This window comes from Bradysia coprophila (genome assembly GCF_014529535.1).
Source record: "Bradysia coprophila strain Holo2 chromosome IV unlocalized genomic scaffold, BU_Bcop_v1 contig_106, whole genome shotgun sequence".
NCBI classification, from domain to species: Eukaryota; Metazoa; Arthropoda; class Insecta; order Diptera; family Sciaridae; genus Bradysia; species Bradysia coprophila.
The window spans coordinates 1,208,072-1,227,394 of NW_023503372.1; the positions used below are offsets into that span (position 1 = coordinate 1,208,072).

The following is a 19,323-nucleotide window of genomic DNA, read 5'->3' on the forward strand; positions in this document are numbered from 1 at the left end:
CCCGTCAGTATAAGCGTACCAAATTCTATAGGTATCGAAAATGCCTTCAATGACTAAGTAGACAATCATGTGTTCGGTTATACGTCGTTCAGTTTGGTGAATGAGGGTTGGGAATGAAGAAATGTGAATAAAGAAAAAATTGGTATTGAGGTCGCTTTGTATAATAGACTAGGTTTGGTAGGTGTATGCTATCATGCCAGTGAAAAAAAAAAATCAACAAAAAACGAACAATGGATATGCCAACATATGCCAACTAAAATGTGTTGTACTGTAGTGTTTCTATTGCTTTTATTAATGTCCTTTCATCGAATTAAATTTTTGCTGAAGTCATAAATATGACAAAAAAAACTTTATTTTATCTCACAAAAACTCCATTAAATGTTCAATTTTTAATGCCTTGCATTGGTTAGCGTACACAATTAATTTTAGCATTGTGGATAGTAGAGTATCTCTGAAACTTGAAGACACTCAAATCACACTCCATGACTCCACTTAGATGTATTTTCAAAGTACTATACTTCCTGCGAGTTTTGAACCATCTGTCGATATTTTCGGTTTCGTGGTTTGGAGTGCAAGACCGAAAACTCGGATTTAGCAAAAAGCATGTTCAAAACAAATGAAGTAAAAGATTTCTTAAATCAATCTAAGAAAATCTTAGATCAAATGAAGTAATAGATCTGATAGTAAAAACTGTTAATATGCTTGCCGTCTGTGACAGGTTATAACTAATGATGTAATAGATTTTGCATCAAAAATGTTACGATGCTAAAAGTAGAATAAGTAACAGAGACCGAACCCAAGATGGCTGTCGAACGGTTATCTGAAAACGAGACACAATGACGCATTACCTATTTTATATAATAAACGTTGTGTTGTATATGACTGCAGTCGAAGGCCTCATGCTCGAAATGAACTCACTTCGCCCTGGTCAGGGACTATTTTTGGGAAAACTAGTTCCCATATTTTCTTTGCATTATTTTTGCGAATTTTCCTAATTTTTCCCAACAAAAAATAAGGAAAACTATAAGAAAATTCTGGGAAATATAGACACAGTTTTCATAAAAATAGTCGCTGTTAAACTAGGGTTGAACTAGAGCGAAATACTGCAATATTCATATATTCACAAACACAAAGAGAACGAAGTGTTATTACAGAGTGGACAAAGAACTTTTATCTCATCGCTTATCTTTGCAGCTCTGAAAAGGAATTACTAGGCTGGCCACACATTGTTATACGATATTCAAAGCACACACAATGAAGAAAACGTTCCAAAATTATATGGTTACTTCCGGTCCCTTGCAGAACATTCAGCCGTCTTTTTATCAGCGTATGATTGAACGATTTGATTATAAATCAACGAAGTGAATTTCCTTTCTTTTCGTCGAATATTGTAAGCGACACAATCGAATCCAATTTAAGATAAGAAATCTTGGTTTAGGTTCGTTTGGATTGTTTTAAAAGAACTCTTTCATAAATGAGTGCGCTCATTAGAAGACATCGGAAATCCAAAGTAAAAGTTTATGCAAAAACAATAACATGAAATGAAAGCTTGATTTAAATTCCGTTGCTGCAAAGTTTAGACTTTCGACAAATTTTCATGTTCAGAAGATGAAATACCAGATTTTACTCATTATTCGAATTTAGTTTTGTTTTAATTGCGAATTGTTTAAAGTTTGTTTATGCAAAGCAGCAGAAGGGACCGCATGAATTGGTATAGGTATAGGTTGTGATATCTGTTTTTACCGATTCTTCTTTATGTTAAAACTGAAAAAACTTGAAGAAGCATCAATTACATTGTTAGTCACAATTAATTACAGTCAGAGGCAGATAATCCGACAAAATCCTCCAACGATAGTTAATGAAAAGCTGTAAGATACTCCCGTTCAACATACCGTAAATAATGGATTGTTATATCACTTTGGGTTGAAATGATGGAAATACAACGGTGATAATGGTTGTTTAATGTGGTTCCGTAGCTGCTGCATGCATATAATACTTCGGTTGCTACAGTAACAGTTACACATTAATAACTTTTTGAATATTGTTTCGGAAACTTTACCTTCGCAATTGAGTGTAGCCTTTTGTATTGCTTACTGAAGCCAGTAGTTATGACAAACTTTGTCGAATCCTTTGAACACAAATTTAATTTGCGGGAACTAGCTGGAAAACTTTTTCGCAATAATAAAATGATTCAAGGTACAGAGCGGACCTGCACGTAGATATTACTTTTTTACAGAAATGTGTTCAGCTATTGAGCAAAAAGTTCAAGGGAAATACTTAGAAATGAAACAAATTGTTTTTAATTTTAAATGTTCGTCTACTGTATGTGAAGGGAAGCTATGATATGCTTGGAATAGGTTGTGGTATAAGTTTAAGCTCAGCCTTTACATGTGTCTGCTTAAATATACAGAAATCGTTAATGGCTTGTTGACAGTTTGTAACATTTGGAAACTTACAGTTTTGAAAAACAACCTGCCAAAGGTCTATTTTTCCTGCAGTCGATAGATAGTGCATAGGAAAGTCTTGGTCTTAAGATGCCAAGACTTCAGATATATTTTCTATCGGCTTCAGTCCCTTCAGTAGGCAGGACTGCCATAGTCAAAACTATGTCTATTTTTGACATGTGTCACTGTCGCTGAAAGCAGCCGGTCAGGATAGGAATGGGTTCATTGGAAATCGAAAGTCAAGCAGCAATGGGTAATATTTAGTTTAGTCCAAGCTGTATGTTGTGTGTACGATGGCATCAACTTAATTTTCAATTCTTACCTGTCACATACGGCTATTCATCTGTTATCGATAACAATGACAAAAATAATGACAAGCTCTGGGTAATATGTTCGTTCATATAGTAAAATGTATGTTAAAAAATTGAAGTACTAGATTTGAAATCAACAGATTAAAAAATCTTTGATCGGTGGAAGTAATAAACTTGAAAATAATACTGGTCATATGCTTGCAGTCTGTAACAGGTTAATTCTACGCAGTTCATTATCAATTGTACGAAACAAGTATCTAAATAACCATTTTAAGGTGTGCCACTCTGAAGTAACAATGTTGAAAAGTCGACATGTCGGCACTAAACTGTGTTCATCAAATATGTTGCAGTGTTGCACCGATATATTCTCGTTCGCCGTAGTTTTGTGTGAAAACAAGATCTGATAGTTTTAGAATATGCTTTGGTTTCCACGGTTCGGAAAGTTTAGGATCAGCTAAGATTTCGAAATTTGTATTGCCTGTACGGTACAGGCTGTACCAGCCTAATTTTCAATTTGCTTTAATTCTTCCTCAAACTGGATGAAAAAGGATCTCATTTTTTTATTAAAACATTCGTTGGCTAATTACACTATTTGAATAGTAAATTAAATTGGATTGGATCCGAATAAATAAAAAAAAAATCAAAAAATATCTCATTACAGACATTGCAGACATTTGACTGACTGTTATCACATTTATCACCAAAGGCCTCACGAATTTTTAAAGCGTTTCCTCGCTGGATCGCAATCGAAATCCTTTGCAACATAAGATCGAAAGACCTTGGTTCTACTGAATTTTTCTTCATCAACTTGCACAGCTTTTTCAGAAAAAGTTGAGTTTCAAAGCCTATAGAAACGAGTGATTCGAAGGCTAACGGCGTGAAGTGGTATTGGCTTTTCAAGTCGATGTAATTGTTATGTTGTCAGGATTGTCAGGATGTCAAGTTTCGGCACATTTCAAGTGAATGCGTTATCACGTTCCGCTTGATCAACAGCAGCTCACGCCTCGATAGATGTCATGTGTACATGGCCTGGTGCAATAGTATCGACAACAGTGACATCACATATCTATGATTTTCCTTGACTCCACGGGTAGCTGGTGAGGCCGTCGGGTCTTTTGCTATCTCGTCAAGAAAGACCGTAGGGTTCCAACGAGCCTGGAAAACCGACTGCAGAGAAGGCCATTGAGAAAATTTGGTTTACTTCAGAATGTGTCGCGTATCTTCCCATCACATTTCTTCATGATAGTCCATGAATTCCTTTAGGGTTGACCATTTCACCGCAGATGCATGAGTGAGCCTCACACACTTTGCCTCAAACATTAGGAACGAAGGACGATCTGTCATCTGTTACCAATACTGTCGTCAAAAATAAGCGATGAGGTCTGACTGGTGTTCTTTTATATAGCAAAACGTACATTAAAACTTGTGAAGTAGAAGATTTCGCATCGAACACTATGCGATACTTTTAACAAAACGAAATTGCAGATTTAGTCACGATGACTTTTTTAAAAGTTTAATTGTAGCAAAGCACTTCTTCTAGCAAGAAAATAGAAAATCATCGGAGGTTGACGAAATCACAGTAGGCGATGCGTTTCTTTTGTTTAGATAGGTGATTCGTTTTCATTGAATAATACACGCAATCTTAAGTGATAGCCATCATCACAAAAGCCTCCAAATTTGATACTTGTGAATCTAGTGTTCAGCTCCTAGTGCTGTGATTATAGACAAATTTTATGATTCTAATCAGAAATGAACTTTATGAAACAGAAATGTAGAGAAAAAAAATCCATGGCGTGCCTGAACGGAAAGGATTAATTTAAAAGTCGACAATAAACTTTGTTCGTGTAATGTGGAATTATTTACGGTCTAGAAAATTATTTATTTTTCCTTTTCATATTTAACGTAGCACATAATTGTCATTTTAACCATCCACGCTCTCTACATTTTTTCATCACCATACAATATGGCAAATACAGTAAAATCAATATCAAAGAAAAATGTTTCTCCATAATATGCCGTATACTTGTGGACACCGCACCGTCTCTATATGTGCGTTCACAGGCTATACAATATTTGTAAAATATATACCTTAAAATATGCCACCCTCTTCGAATGAAAAAAAGAACCCGGGGAGGAAGGAAAAAAAATGTTTTTTTTTTCAAATTTAATCTAAGTTATGGTTTAAATATTTTATGCGTTAAAATGGAAAGTTCCGCGTGTGACGCGGTTCGAATTGTCCCATATTTAGGTATTTGTGGGGTTTCTTCCTCTTCCGCAAATATTCGAAAGGTTATACACTTATTGGTATAGCATTATACGTTCACGCAAAAGAATCGGGGTATTTATTTCCATAAAATTTATGAGAGAGAAAAAATGTTTCATATAGATAATGACTAATGATACACATTTATTCAGCGAGTATTACACTCGCTAAGAACTCTCACACACATCCAAGCCATACAACAACAACAAAATTACGATTGACAACTAGAATATGACAGATTGTGATGTTCATAGCGATGTTAAGTCGTATAAGCGCTAAATTGGAGTCGTATCAGCGCTACGTTGAAATCGTATAAGCGCTACATTGAAGTCGTATTAGCGCTGCATTGAAGTCGTATAAGCGCTACATTGAAGGCGTATTAGTGCTACATTGAAGGCGTATTAGTGCTACATTAGAGTCGTATAAGCGCTATACATTACAGTTTGGTGTATTTTTTTGAATTTGCAGCACTGTCATTTCACTACACAATCTTATTCTTCCGATAGCCGCATAAATATCTCCGAAATACACACATAAGTGTAAACAAGTGTGCAGTTAAATATGATGGAAGAACCCTAATACCTTCTGTGGTCAGATAGTGACAAAATCTAGCGCAGTTGTGTTGAAATGAATGACATTTCTATTAGATATGCATGTCTATTGCTGTTACAGTTGTCAATAGCAAATAAGTTTAAATATAGAGTTCAAATCTTGTACTTCAATTGTTTTTAACATGCATTTTACTATATATAAGACAATATTACACAAAGCTTGTTTTTGTCGTCGTTAACAGATGAATAGCCGTATGCGACAGGTTAAGGTGCTATACAGATTTGTTTATGAAGAATGATTAGTAATAATAGTTCTTCGTAAGGTGCTAAATCGATTTTTGTAGCACAGTAGCACATCCAAAACTTGGTGCTACAAAAATTGACTTTGTGCAACACCGCGCATAATATACTATTTTTTAGAAGAAATATGCAGGAAGGTATAGTCGATGTAATAATGAAGAAAAAAAAAGAAACGCATAATTCTCCCGGGAGTAATTTCTTTTCGGGGTGATGGTGAGGGAGGGAGAGATAAGTAAATAATAAATATATCCCGAAAATTTATCTATTTAACATCCATTCCAATACATGATTCATGTGCGACAGTCAAACATGCAATCCTCACATAAAAAAAAGGAACATGCCGATTATGTACACTGCATTATATGATATGTATACACCCCAATTATATCCAATTGCCCTTCCCTCGGCACACCATCGTCGCTATGTGTGTAGTATGCGGTGTTGGTGGTGAATTTTCACACAGGTCCGTTCGTTACATAGATATATAAATTCAAAGCACATCCTGCGCTTGATGATGACCACCCTGAACACCACAGAAAGCCCGTCGCATACACATATCTGTGTGTTGGATGTATTTATCGTGCGGAATATAATCGTAGCTATTACATGGAACATTCCAAAGTTAGCTGCATTACGCATTTCGTCATTTACGTGAAATAGTACTTCTCCTACCACATGCTAAGGCGCTTTTTAGCGAATGAGAGGTTACCAGCACAAGTTCTGGAATCGAATTCGCTAAAAAAATCCCTTTATCATAAGTTAGCAACAACGTTTTCTTTTTAGTGTGCCAGAAATGAGCGAAGAAGATAAACAAAAACTGTACTGTGTTGGCTAAGGAGTAGGAGGGTTAGCAAAGGGTTTACTTTCATTTCAACTTGTTTTGGAAGTGATTTACAGGGAAGTTGATTTTATGTGGTCGTCGAAGTAGCGGTTAGTTCTATTACAGATTTGTGACATCTTAGCATAGCTCAGTGGTATACCACAACCATGTTGCAAAAACTATTTTTTCTCCTAAAAGCTACCATGACACGCGGACTCCGAACCCTATATGAGGAGAGTTATGCACTAACCGTCACAAAAAGATATTTTCCAAAAAAAAAAAAAATTCGGCTCATGCATATCTCTCCCCATGAGGTCCTTATATTCAAGGATTCAAAGATATCTGACCTGAAATTTCGGGTCACACAGTCTTTTGACTGCGGTCGACCTCCGTTCACATTTGTTGAAAATATCTCAAAATGTTACAATTTAAATGGAATATCCCATATAACTCAATCTGGACATTGATGTATGTATATACAGCACACCTTAATACTCTCTATTTATTGCAGCAAAAATTTTATTTTACAAGAAGATAACGAAGTTTTAATTTCTTTTCTTTTTAAATTGTTATTTCTGTAAGAGTCTACGTTGTTAGCCAGGAATCAACTAAAACAACTCATATAATAATAGGGATAGGGAATGAGATAAAAACTTCTATTTAAAAAAATAATTGGAAATAAAAACTGTTGTGTTATTGCCTTGCTGTTGCTATTGTTTGACTTTGATGGACACAGAGTAAATTTCATATATTTCATATATCATTATATTGTTTGATTATAATATGAATAGTTAAATGTTAAATGTATAAACGTGTCACATTAGCGAATTATAGGAAAAATGAAATTTCGTTTCCAAACGTCGTTTATTTCCCAGCAATTTCTTTTGATGAACCTTAAAATTAAATATGCTTTCGCCGTGATGTAGTCTACGCGCTCATATGACTCAAAAATCCTTCATATTCAATTTCCGTTCAAGTTTCTTAGGGCCAACACACACTAGCATCTAGTGTCAGTTTCTACCGGTTTTTACCGATTTTAGCTTATTTAAACTATAGAAATATCGTATTCCCGATGACACTAGATACTAGTACGTGTAGGCCTTTGCCATCGATCGACAAAGTAATCCATCAACACTGGCCACTTAGTTCTATCACTATCGTAGCTAATATTGAAGCATTTTGTGACGTTTAAATGGAGCTAAATAAAAAAAATCATTTTTCTTATAATTCACTACTGTGACACGTCCACTTTCTGCATTTAACTTATATGTTGACCATGTTGATAAATTGCTTCTATCCAAACTTTTCGCATTCGGTTTAAAAATGGAAACGATGAAAAAAATCACGAAAACTTTCCTCATAAAAATTACCATTTACATTAAATAGAGGAGAAGCCATTGCGTTTTTTTTCCTTCGACATTGTAATAAAAAAAAGTTGGTTTTTTTCCTCCTCCTCCTTACACAAACTGCCATGAACTCCAATATAACAAGAGCCACTGAACCGTGAATTACTATATAATAGAATCAGTTAGCCATGTGTAAGGTGTGTTGTATGCAAGGAATATAAAATTGATTTTCTTTCTTTTCGGTCTACATTTTTTTCTTGTTCTTCGTACTCGGTTTTCTCTTCAGAAAGTTTCCATTGTGATAACAGAAAATATACCTCCTTATGTATATAAACAAACAAAAAAAATGTAACTTGATTGGGCGAAACAAGGAATTTTCGACAGCATTAATTTTATTGGCACAGAACTATATTATAGATCAAATATATATATAGATGTACAATGACAAGGCGACAATTGAATCATTAGGAGTCATCAACTCAGATTAACTTCAAAAAACTGAAAATGGGAAAATGAAATTTTCAACGAAAAATTACATGGTTGAGTAGTGAAATTGTATAGCGAAAAAGCTTTTTCAATGAACATTCGAAGTGGGGTCTGGGAGGCGACACAAGACCGGTTCGGTTTGAGTGTGCCGATTATAAAACTGGATGAAAATATTGTTGTTGTCGATGGGTTTTTTTCATATTCATTTAATTCGACCTCGACCGTATTATGCGATAACTTCATCGAACTAATTTTTCATTTCAGTAGAAACGATTAGTGGGATTAGTATAAGGGAGCTTTAATTATTTATTGAGTATCCATCAATAAGGAGCTTAGTGCAGAATTAAATGTTCATTATTCACAGACGTCAACCGGCAGTGTCGAATCTGCTACTTCGTTTGATCTAAGTTTTTTTATGGATGACTCAAAAATCTTTTACTTCATTAATTTTATGATCTATTTTGCTATGTAAGGCCAAATTAGACACGATTCTTCATTTATTGTTGTCATCGCTGTCGTCGATAATAGATGAATTTTATTAAATTTTATTAAATTTTATTTACAATAGTTATTTGAGGAATTTACTCAAGACATGTAAACTGAAAAGGAGCAGTGCTATGGTCATGCAACAATTTTTTACTCCTACTATGTTAATCTCGGAATATCCAGTCAAAATTCAGCTGACAGTATAGGTCAGGTAATTTTAGAAAACGAGTCTGATCTGAACTGAACCGTCGCCTGAACCTGATTTTTTTCGAACCTCACTTGTTTCGAGCTGTTGTCTAGCCCTTGGAATACCATTGGTACACTAAGATCCAACTTGCCAATAATTCTGGAAATATATTAGAATTTAGAGAATGAGAACAAACTGCTTCACCAAAAATAAACCCGGCATGTGTCACATAAATCTCAAATCCGTAATTTATTTTGTATATCAATGTGTGGGTGGTCATTAATATTGCAAATTCTGTCAAAAGGAAGCACTTGAAACGAACACATAATGTCTTTAAATCGATAACTCGATAAGCTTGTGACAAAACCGATAAAATTATTCGACGAGACGGGAGACGAGACAAGCTACTAAAAATTGCAACAGTTTTTCCGATAATGTTTCTCTGTTTTATTATTTTTGGTTTTTATCGTGAGCGTAGACTATGCTTGGTTACGCGTATCCAGACCTGCACTGCCTGGTAGAAGGACGTTTTGCTTGTAAACAGGACTTAATATTAATTGGAATTTTAATTGTGAGAAATTCACAATAATTCTGAAAAACGATTAGAATTTTTTCGGAATTTTGTCAGAATTATTCGGAATTTTTTTACAAATTTTCATAATCAAGATTCCCAATAATAAGCCTTATACAACACCAAAATATAAGTAAAGATCAAAATGTTAAAAAATGTTAAAATGTCTTCAAAATTCCATAAAATTCTTAAAAAATTAAAAATTTTAATTGAGGAATTTTTCAAAAATGGTTCTGATAACCAGCGATGCATTAATATTCGCACGGCCAGTCCATGCATGCCCTTGTAAAGACGAACGGTAGTCATAAAGAAAATTTACAATTTCCGGCAAGTTGCAAAGGGTTCTGTGAAACATAAGAAAATAACCGTTCTGCCCTGAAAAGTACTCAGAACTTATACACAATCAAGCAACCGTATCGCCACTGTTTTTATAGTAATTGCTTTTCTCATGAAATCAATTATTTATACGGCAATTAACATAAATTACGCCAAATTGACATTTTAAATAGCAATCAGTCGTCTACTGGCATTATATTCCGAAATACATCCCCAGTCCCCCTAATTGAGCAATCCCATTAAATATAATAAAACATCGTCGAACACCCCGAATATCAACAACAACAACAGAAAAAAGTGAGTGTAATGCAGACGCAGAACAGAAAAGAAAACGAGAAAATAACATTACATCTTCGGGAGAAAAAAAGGATTTCCTTTTCAACTTAATTTTCCGGTTTACTTGGTGCCGTTTTTCCAAAACAGAATACGTATCTACAAAGCGAAAAAAAAGTATGGCAATGATGATTAATTAGGCGTATAAACACCATCACATCATGTCGGTAGTATAATATTATAACAAAGAAAAGCACCGCAGTTTGTACGGTGTGTACGTAGTAATCTCTCATTAGACGGTTGAACTGTGTTTTCAAATAAGATGAATGAAGCAAATGTTACATCCAATCCGGATAATCCGAGACAATTTTCAAACTTTGGATAAAAGCTTCAGGAGCTTGCATACATACACTGTCACTTGCTGGAGAATGTCAGCAAGGAGAATGGCATAGTAGATAAAATAGTAAAATGCGAGGCGCATGCTTCGAAATGCTTTGAATTACATGAAAACATGGAAATAATATCTGCGGCTTCCATTTCCCTTGGTAATTATTGTTACGACTACGAGGAGAAAAGAGTCGAATCACGTGTTCAGGGTGAAGAATTTAGTAGTGTGTGTGTGCGAGTGTCTGTATGGGTGTGAGTGGATTATTTAACTTCATGTATTATTTAAAATGAAAGCATAGTGTTCGGTGGTTCGGTATGACGTAAATAGTGTGAAAATCTGATTCTCTCTCTTTTCCATTTTCCAAACTCAGGCACACTTCTTCTCAGTTTCATCATAGTCGCAAGCAATTTTTTTTCCTGTTGGTTCGAACCATTAGAAAAACAAAATGACAACAATCGAAAATACGTTCGTCCTTGTTCCGCCCGTAGCCAAGGAGCAGGTCAATTAAATATAAGAAAATATAGTCGTACCAACGTTTCAGTCAGAAAATAGCTCTCAAACATGTCATGTCAGTTTGCGCGTAACCCACGAACGGAAATATTTTACAGACTTCAGGAATTTGTTGAATTTTGTGTGACTATTAATCAGTGATTTTCCAGTGTGAATGAATGGACTTTTCAATTGGATTTTGGTTTCGGAAAATTTCATTCGAATTGAACATTAAACGATTTACATGAACTTGATTCCGTTGTGATAAAATTTGTATAGCGAAATTCCATCCAATATGAATTCGGGTGAGTGAATTGCATTTTTTTTGTACCTTTAATTTTACTCGTCGTTCGGATTTTCAAGTTCAATGCAGTTTCATTCCCTTTTCCGATAGACTCTGTGAACGATAAACGATAAAGGGACAAAAAATGTATATCTGCAACGAAAGCTCTTTTCCTGTATGTGATTGCGGTTGGTATTTATAGAGTCTTGTAATGTTATTCGGCATTTTTTGTTCTTCGTTGGCTGAGTAAATAAAATCAATAAAATTGACTGCTTCCGTAATTTTAAGAATATTTTTGGAAAGCCATAAATTATTCCGGTATACCTAAATGATCAGACACGATAGTCTGTTGGTGCACAGTATAATATACCGAAAATTGTGAAGATTAATGTTCATAGACTGAAATAGTTTCGATGCCATGTTTTAAGGTGCACCACTGAAATGTTTGGGAGCACTTGAATAATTGGGAAATTTTGGTTAGCACACGGTAGATGCCATCTACTTGATGGATATGATTGACATGTATGAAACATCAATTTTTGAATTGCATTGAGCAGTTGAACTGGCACGTAATCAGAAATTACGTGATGGTTAATTGACACTAGAGAAAGTTATCCGTTGCGTTACATGTCAGTGTATTTTTGGTGCATGAAGTAGGGGAGGGAAATAATTGCATTTTGTAGTTTCCTTTTTTAGTATTTCTGAAAGTAGTTTCCATTTTATATACCAGTTTCTCAAACACTCCACTACATTATTGGTAGATTCACCCTCTGAAACATTATTATGTTGAAAATAAAGGAAATTTAAACTTCGAGCGGATTGGAGCAGTTTAGATTCATGAAGAGATGGTTCCACATTTTCATATAGTATTTGCCCAAGATCCACTAGCCTGTTGGGGACCATGGGCTTTTTAAAAAGTCTTAATTGAACATCTTGTAAAATTTTTACTTGCTCGGCTGGAGCATGTTTTTTCTGTTGCAAGAATCGAAGGATTTGTTTCTAATTCTTTCTAATTTCATAAATCTCTTCTGGTGTTGACAGGGTATGTTATTGGGAATTTTATTTACTGAATTTGCTGAAAATCCCCACAAATTTAACCAAATTGACTGAAAATGTAACGAAAGAAAATATTTTTTGGTGAAATTCATTAAATTTCAAGCCATGGATGTTACAAAACAGTCGAGAGTTGCTTTTGCCATTTTTTTTTTCTTATTCTTCTTTTGAGACTTTGAACTTGTCTGCTTATTCATCATCACTACATGCAGACAGATTAGGATTAGGCTTATTAGGATTATAAAATCCACAATGCCGTTGAAATTTTTCGAATCAATTTTACTTTCAATTTCCAGATGATACCAAAAATTTGACAATTCCATTTAGCTTATTTAGCTTTTGAATTACATCCCCAAGTTCAATAATGAAATCTGGTACTTCTTTTGCCACTTCCTAACGTTTGATTTTTATCGAAAATGTACTATTTCATTAGTTTCAATGTAGTCCTTTATATATTAGACAACAGTAGAAGAAGTTAATTTTTAATTTTTGGTGTTTTTATCGATAACAGACGACTATTTTTTGATGAAAGAAGATTTTTTCATTACCAACTTCTTTGAACTTGTCTATGGTTGTAACAACATTGTTACAGCCTGACCTACAACGGTTTATTAATAAACCATTGTAGGTCAGGCTTAAAATGATGAGGCATTAGGTCATTAATAATCATTCCAGAGTAATCAATGCACTCAAAAGAAATTCATTAAACTCGATGAAAATTTAAAAAAATCCTTCAAATTTTAAGAAAATCTTTGATAACCTGGACTTATTTTGGAAAAACATTTTTCCACATTTTCTTGTATTTTCCAATGTTTTCTTTGATCTTTCAACATTTCCTAGATTTTCTTCTTAAAAAATTTATGAAAAATTGGAAAAATGCAGTAAAATTCGGGAAAATGTGGAAAGATTTTAAGAAAATTTAGTCAAATCTTGATATCCAAAATCAAAGAAAATCCTTGAGTAAAAATCACGTGCTTGAAAATCCTATTGCACTCAAAATACAGAATTAACTGCTACTCAAATGATTTATTGCATTAACAAAATATTTTACTTCATTTGTTCTGACACACATTTTTCCATATAAGACAGATAACAAAGGCTTATTATTTACTATTGTCGACGATGTTGTTAACAGATGAAATGGCCGTAAATGGAACACTGTTGGCTCATTCGAAATTTTTAAATAATTCATAATATTGCCAATAATCTAATTTCTGAGATAATTAACATATTACACCGGGTAGACGCAAACAAAAAACCCGCCCAACTGAGAAGGATATAATCTAAAAAAAAAACGATTCGAACCGCTTCCCTTTGCGGTTTCTTTCCACAGCAGAACAAATTTTATCACATAATCTCTTTCAATAAGGAAACCGGGATAAGAAAATGCATTGTGTTTGCCGTTTCGTTTTTTGTTTCACTGAAAAACGTTTGAATTGCTCAATTCAGCCAAAAGGGAAAAATTGAAATTTTTTTTAGCGCTCTGCATTTTGTGTGTGCTGTGATTTTCACACGTTTTTCCCATTAAAGCCATACAAAATATATTCAGATATGGCACAAAAAGCAACACATTCTAAAACAATGTAGAGCAAATAATTTCCTGTGTAAAAGCTTGCGAATGGTATGGGAATAGCGCCATCCATACATATATTGTATAGGGACTGTATGTTCAAAAACCATGTGTTGTTTCAACAAATTGATTTTTGTGTCAAGTTTTATATATACAAAGAACAGAAAAACAAAGTTTGGAACAAAGGTATCAAGTGTTTTGAATATGTATCGGTGGTACGAGCGAAAAAAAACCTCGTATACATGTCACGAACATGGGGTGAAACGGAATATAATACAATATTTAGTGGTGTGAAAATAATACTGTGTCTAATGGAGACTACGACTTTTAACTCAAATGACATGCATAAATTCTATTTTAATAACACGAAAGAAAAAAAAGATTTTGATAAATGAGTCACTTATTAAGTCGGTTCGTATTTTTATCTCTCTCTCTCACTGACCCGTCTCTAATGTGAAATTATGGCTCAATTTCGACAATAAATTTTCGGAATAATAGCAGCCGACAATTGTCCACCATTTACTGTAGGAATTTTCACACTTACCGCAAATAAACAGCTTGAAAAGTAATAATCACGAACGAAAAAAGCGCAACAATTACGGCAACTTAACCGAAAATACTCGCCCATAATTCGAAACGTTTATCATTTTTATATTTCCATTTCCCATGATGATCAAGTCAACAGCCAAATTCTTTCCGTATTATTACATAATCGTAATTCCTGCTCCGCCACCAAACACAACGGTTAATGTGATTTCTCTTTTCACATCTAACACATTAGATGAGGAGGCTCATCGTATGGTTCACGTACATATGGCTCCTTTTGTCAACTGTATATAGGCTTAACTTTGGCACCAAACAGCCAAACAGATGAAGGCAGATGAAAACGAAGAAAGAAAAAAAACGAAAAATACTCTCGTCTAAGCCCAGTATGACATAATATAGGTCACTAAATAAAATAGTGTACGTGACATAGCAATGTCATTACAGTACATGGTTGTTTGTGGGTTTTATATTTTTTTTTACATTTTCTGTATTTTATATGCGTTGAGACGGAAAATGTAGAAAAATAATAAATAAATATAAACGAAAACCCGGCATCTCGTACACACAATATGAGAAGATATTTGATAATATACGAAAAAAAATTGTATGGAAATTTTTATTGTGTTTTGGATGGGATGTTATTGAGCTTAAAATTTAAAGGAACGAGGAAAATGTAATATAAGAAAACCATAAGGTTATGATTGTTCGGAAATGAATATTATTACGATAATGGCCATTTCATTGCTCTCTCGGTATGAATAACGAAATTTTCGTTAAATTGTAATTGGGAGCACATTGCTTCAGAGCCTTCTGAGATGTATTTAAATGAACGTTAAATTAATGTCTGGAATGGAGAACTTAATTTCTTTTAAATTGTAGCTCATTTTCATCGTGTCCTACTTTTTATAATCTAAATTCAAGTTCTCTTTGCAACAACTTTACGTGTGTGTATCGAAATGATTCTACCATAGAAACGAAGTGATTTTGAAAAGCAAATAATCCTTTATAAGTCCTTTAATGTCCTTACATGTCCTTAGAAGTTCTCTTTACCTCTTATTTTTGACAAAACGGAAGATCTAACATGGTATTTAAATGTATGGACATTGAGTCTGCTACTTCAGTTGTTTTATGTTCTACACTTTTGCACAAAATCATTTGCTTCGTTAGGCCTAACATTGTGTTGCAATGGAAGCAGACTCTGGGCAGAGCATATCGCTTGGTCGATAACATCTGATTTGGGAGAGGTTGTGGTTTGTAAATAGGACCACACAAAATTTGTTTAGCAAATGGAAATATAGATTTTGTATTGTATTACATTCTTGTTGGAAGCGCGTGTCGGCGCGTGTATAACAAAAATTTAGAAAATGAAAATCTAGATTCCCATTTGTTCAACGAAATTCTTGTGTAAACAATTACAAACAACAACACCTCCCAAGTCAGAAAACATGTCGAATTTCACTTTTATCTTACTGTAAGAAAGGATTTTTATACAGAAAATCCTATCAAGATTTTCAATGATTTTCTGAACATTTTTTCCCTGAATTTTTAAGATCGATGGAAATCTCAAGATTTTCTTTTCAAGTCTTCTTTTATGTCCAAAGATTTTTCGTCGTTTTAGTGAATTTTCTTTAATTTTAAGAGGATTTTCTTTACTTTGTTGAATTTCAAGGATTTCCATCGATTTCCAAGGATTTTCTGAACATCGGAAATTGGCAGCTACCGAGCTTCAAGAACCGCTTTAGAATAATATGCGTTTTGAAGCTCTTAATACTGTTGAGCACTCGTAAATACTGTCTTTTGTATCTAAGCTTTTCTTGGTGCCATTCTTCATATCTCTGATTTTTCTCATTTGCCATTTCAAATTACACACAAAATGATAGACTGCAGCTTTGATTTTGTCCAGGGAGTGAAAAATTATTTTTCTGGATTACAACTAACCAAAATCAATGTCAGAAATCTGTTGTGGTCTCTACTCTACAATGAAATATTAAATTTGACCATTCATTTCATGGGGAGCATCGTCCCCACAAACTTCCCCATGTATGTTGTCTCTTTATTCGGCGCCACTGATGAGAGAATCCAGTGAAACGGAGAATAACAGCAAGAACAAACAGCTTATATGCGAAAGTGGTGGTATTTGAACACCTGGAGGAAATTGTATGAATAGCAGGTAACTAGACAGTCAAACAGTAGGTTAAATTTACCATTTAATCAAAAAGGAATAGTAGTTTTTACCATTGATTTACCACTGGAGGAGAGTTCTGGAATCGAATTCGCTAAAAAAAAACTGTTTTTTACATAAGTTAGGATTTCAGTGGGGACAGTGGTCGAATCAAGGGCAATCTGTAATTTTTCATTTCGTACTTCACTTAAATTCATGTTTCGAAGATCGTATATACGCTGGAAAGCAATTACTATTCGGTTTAAATGTGGCAAACAACGCAGGATTTCTAACTTAGGATTAACATTTTGTCTACACTGTACCGGAAATGAGCGACGAAGTTGCGACAATTCAGCTCTAGATAGATAAAAAAGATTTATCAATTGATGACATCGTCGGTAAATTATACGAAAACGGAAAACTTCGATAAATAGATCAAACCTTCGGCAAAGTGGATAAAATCAGAGGAAGGGAAAATGACAGTGTAATTCAATTAATGTAATTGCCATTTGACTTTAGAGTAATTGCCAATCGACATTGTTTTTCTCTTGCATAACGTTCAACTCGTAGCTTTTTCCCTTTGTCATTTAACAGAGATAGGATCTGGTATACGACAAAACCAATTTGATAAATGTGCAAATAAATGGAAAATTTAAAATAAATAAATCATTTCCAGTAGAACAAAGAAAAGCTTAATCAAATATTTAACTTTTCTTTCATACCAAATGAAGATTTTCAATGAGTTTTTCTGTTTTTCACATAAATATATATTTTCGGAATATGTTTTATCCTCACATGCCTTATGCTACAATTCAACCGAAATTGTTACGCCGTCATACACATGGATGATATAGAGGTACTATAATAAACATGGATTTTTGAATAATAAATGCTGGCAATCATTCTCAATCTTTGCATTCAAAGAATTTCTATTTGGCGATGATTTTTATATTCCACTTTTTTTTGTTCGCCAAACAATACACATTCATGTCGACCTAGAGGTGTGATTGAGGACTGACGAGTGTATGTATAACGTACCATTGTTTTCGTTCAATTTACTCGAGGCTGTTAATCAAGAATTCAGGTTAAAATTCTTTGGAATCCCATGAGAATTTACGATCATCTCCAGCTTTGGATTAATGTTCATGTTCGTGTTGTATGTTAAATATTCGATGTGAATGAAATTTCACAGAGGATTCTGAATTACTTTCAACATTTTATACGAGTGACGGATTCAGGCCGAGCGTTCTTAACACTGTTTTATCTCTCAGTAGCTTCAAACGTCTATTACAGGGGAGGGGACATTAAACATGAAATTGCTTCGGCTATTTCTCGGCTGGTCTACTCATAAAAACCAAAAACATTTGCCTTCGTACCGACAAGTACAAACACTTTTCTTTGTATTAGACAATACGAAAAGTAGCTGAAGCAAATGCATGTCTAAAATTCGTTGACATCCCCTGTATACACGCGTAAATTTCCGGATATCCGAACAATGATCGACTTCATTCTCATTGCCTATAGGCTCTAATGTCTAAAATTAAGGTAATCTAAGCGGGATAATCTTGACGTCCAATGGACCTTTATTGTAATCTCCGTCTAGATCTATACCTGTCATTCAAACAGAGAAATGATAATGGCAGCTCACACTCCGAGTCTACAATGGAATGACTGGTGGGCTGTATGATAGAGATTTCACTCGAAAATTGATGCAAACTGAACTGTTTTCCTCCCACACAACCGAGCTGTCAGTCACAAGCGTGTGGTTCTTCTTTACAGAGCCGGTGGGCAAGCTGCCATTATCGTTTCTCTGCAGACTTTATAGTTCTACATAGACATCGCAATGACGGCTCATGGAGGCCAAGGTGCGGGGTTGCATTTCTCTGCATTCAAGATGAGTTTTTATTCACAATGATGAGTTTACAATAGCTGATCGAGCGAGATGAACAATTGTTGTCTTCTTTGCTAACTGAGATCTACACCTCCAGCCTAAAGACTGACGCTTAACAGAAAATAGGCTTTATTATGACAATTGTACATAATTACGAAATCTGTTGCGAGAAAGTATTTGTTGCTAAATCTTGTACTTCATTAGTTTGAACAGACCTTTGCTTATAAAACGGAACACCTGCCAATGTTCATTGCTTATTTCCATCATCGTTGTAAATAACAGATGGCATAATGGCCCGCGGATGGTCGTTACAAGGCACACAAGATCACAACTGTTGGAAATGTATCGGATTTTTCTTTTGTAATTAAAACTTTAATCGAAAGCTAGTAGCAGGCGGAAAATCTCAAAAGCAAATTGAATATATGAGAGCGAAGCTGACACGCACAACGCTTAGATACTAAAAATCCGTATGTAGAATAGAACTACGCGAACAGAGTGACCATGACGAATGAAAACTGTAGGTATTTCTAGTAATATCAATCCTGTATGAATGGTCATAAATCATTAC

General features: G+C 34.4%; 1 protein-coding gene across 2 annotated transcripts in view; it reads left to right on the top strand.

Annotated features, from left to right (window-relative positions):
- Window positions 1-19,323, top strand: part of LOC119070788 (schwannomin-interacting protein 1 homolog) — an 89,269-nt gene that overhangs the window by 9,490 nt on the left and 60,456 nt on the right. Inside the window, exon 1 of one of the 2 annotated variants that reach the window (XM_037175266.1) lies at window positions 11,324-11,556. The exons of the other annotated variant lie outside the window; for it this stretch is intronic. The gene's annotated coding sequence lies outside the window, so the exon portion shown is untranslated. Of the gene's footprint in view, window positions 1-11,323; window positions 11,557-19,323 lie in introns of those variants that run through there. 2 annotated transcript variants of the gene reach the window in all.